The sequence below is a fragment of the Octopus bimaculoides genome, chromosome 26 (assembly GCF_001194135.2).
Source record: "Octopus bimaculoides isolate UCB-OBI-ISO-001 chromosome 26, ASM119413v2, whole genome shotgun sequence".
Lineage (NCBI taxonomy): Eukaryota > Metazoa > Mollusca > Cephalopoda > Octopoda > Octopodidae > Octopus > Octopus bimaculoides.
Window position 1 is genome coordinate 21381774 of NC_069006.1, and position 2615 is coordinate 21384388.

The 2615-nt window shown below is 37.0% G+C and overlaps 1 long non-coding RNA gene across 1 annotated transcript in view; it reads left to right on the plus strand.

The window, feature by feature from the left end:
* The window catches only part of LOC128250928 (uncharacterized), a 17222-nt gene that overhangs the window by 2988 nt on the left and 11619 nt on the right, over nucleotides 1-2615 (plus strand). Inside the window, exon 2 of the long non-coding RNA XR_008266866.1 lies at nucleotides 1343-1366. This is a non-coding gene — a long non-coding RNA (uncharacterized LOC128250928). The remainder of the gene's footprint in view (nucleotides 1-1342; nucleotides 1367-2615) is intronic.

The following is a 2615-nucleotide window of genomic DNA, read 5'->3' on the forward strand; positions in this document are numbered from 1 at the left end:
TGTGTGTGTGTGTGTGTGTGCGGAGGCGCAATGACCCAGTGTTTAGGGCAGCGGACTCGCGGTCGTAGGATCGTAGTTTCGATTCCCAGACCGGGCGTTGTGAGTGTTTATTGAGCGAAAGCACCTAAAGCTCCACGAGGCTCCGGCAGGGAGTGGTGGCGAACCCTGCTCTATTCTTTCACCACAACTTTCTCTCATTCTTTCTTCCCGTGTCTCTTGTACCTTTGTATTTCAAAGGGGCCAGCCTTGTCACGCTTCTGTGGAGTGCTCAGCCACTTGCACGTTAATTTCACGAGCAGGTTGTTCCGTTGGTCGGATCGACTGGAACCGCCGTCGTCGTAACCGACGGAGTGCCACGACGACGACGATATACGTATGTATGTAGTCCTTGTATATAGGTATAAAACAATATTGACGTCTCTTAAGTTGTTTTTGCGTCTTATTTTATTTTTCTCATTAATTTGCTCTCCCTCCTCAATCCCCCTTTCTATCTCTATCTCTTCCCCCCCCTCTCTCCCTCTTGTTTAATCTTTTCCTGTGCAAAATGCTGTTTACCAAAATGAATCTCGTCGCCTATATCATAAAACGAACTTTCAATCTGTACTGTTGCTAGTCAATATATTAATGTACTAACTGTATATTAATACCGAAACTAAATATTTACCACGCCATTTTAAACTTAGAGGGAATTTTAAAGAAACATAATGTGCATTATTCCATCTAATTTATTTAATGTTAGCAGACAGTCCGAAAATTAATCATTCATCTAGTACATTTGTATATCTCTGCTGGTATCAATGTGAATATCTCCCAAGCGCAATATCATTCAAATTTTGCTATTCAATAATAAATTTCGCTGGCACGATCTCATCTGTTAACAATAAATTAAATAAGTAATTTCGTTATAGGCAGCAGAAGTAGTACTAGTCTAAAGTGGCAATCTGTGTACCGTACGTAATGCAGTAACATCGCGAAAAGCAATTTAACAGCGGTATTCAGTGAGAAATGATAGATGTACATTTATGCGTCGTTGGATTTTGTTCGTAGAATGCACCGAATGGCAGCTGCATGTTGAGACAAAACTCGCGGCCACTGATTGAGAACTCTGATGCTGAGATTAGCTCCTCCCCGACTAAATAAAAATTCTTACGAAGATAAAACCCAACCAAATGATTATAACTTTTAAACTGTAACCGATTATATGTGTGGTAAATAATAAATTGCTTTAAATATCTGTTACTTTCCCAACCACATTCATATATAGACGTAATATGCAATGATTTCAACGATTAAGTGCATATAACCATTTTAAATTCTTTTCCTTTTTCTCTTTTTTCAACAGAATTTCGAGTTTAGAAGGATACAGGTAGGTTTTGATACTTCACCTTGAAACTATATTTGGAATTTAAAAACTCAGAACATATTCACTGTAGAGAATATCTCACTAACTCGCATAGGTTTTAGCTTTTAGGTTGCATACTCAACTTAAATAATAATATAATTGCGAATGGTTTTGTTTTACGGTGCCGTATTTTACAATCCAGTAAATAGTAATAATGGTATTTTTATACATGCTTGAAGCTTATGGCGTTCACCGTGCAATGACTAGAGAAAAATAGTCTAATAATGGGGCATATAAGCCATCGACAGAAAAATATAACTGTATTTCTTGAGAAAAAAATTATAAAATTATATCGCTGACGAACCCATCTTCACTTTTGGTTTTATTTCAAAAATTACAAAAATTATTTGTTTTCTAATCTAACAGATGATAAAACTGAGCATCTAAAAGTAGATCAAAAATCATAATTCCGCATAATGAGTATATGCTTGACGCTCGCTGAAAGGAGAGAGTTTAATATTTCGAGCATTGCTCTTCGTCGGAGAGTAGAAAGGGAAATGTCCAAAGAAGGAGAAGAAGAAATCGCCAACGGCCCACGTGTAGTTACATTGCTGACATATATGTGTGTATCTTTGTGCCTGTGATTGTCCCACCACCACCACCGCTTGACACCCGGTGTTGGAGTGTTTACATCCCCTTAATTTAGCGTTCTGGCCAAAGGGTCCGATAGAATAAGTACTGCGTCGGTAAATACAACTAAAAATTCCCCATAACGGTCCTCCAGCATGGCTGCAGTCTAACGACTGAAACTAGTGACCGATAAAAAGAAAAATAGATCGACTTTTCAACAGCTCTAATGAACACCACTGACCTACACTCAGAGCCACAACTGCCCCTAACGTTCAATGATATCATTTTGACGTACCCTGTAGATAACCTCTTATCTTATTAAACCAACCTCCCACTCCTACTTTTACTCCTATACTGGCCAATGAAGGTTGGTTAAATTGAAATGTAAAATTTTGTATGGCATAGCACAGCATAGCAGTAATTACCCGCTGATAGTCACTTAAAATGGCAGTTTTATGATGTGACTGCTTGTAGGAAAGGAAAGCTTTTATAGACGTGGCTGTATACATTCATGTGTGTGTGTGTGTAGAGTGTATATACATAAATGTGTATATATATATATATATATATATATATATATATATATATACACACATATATGTATATATATATATATATATATATATATATATATATATATACA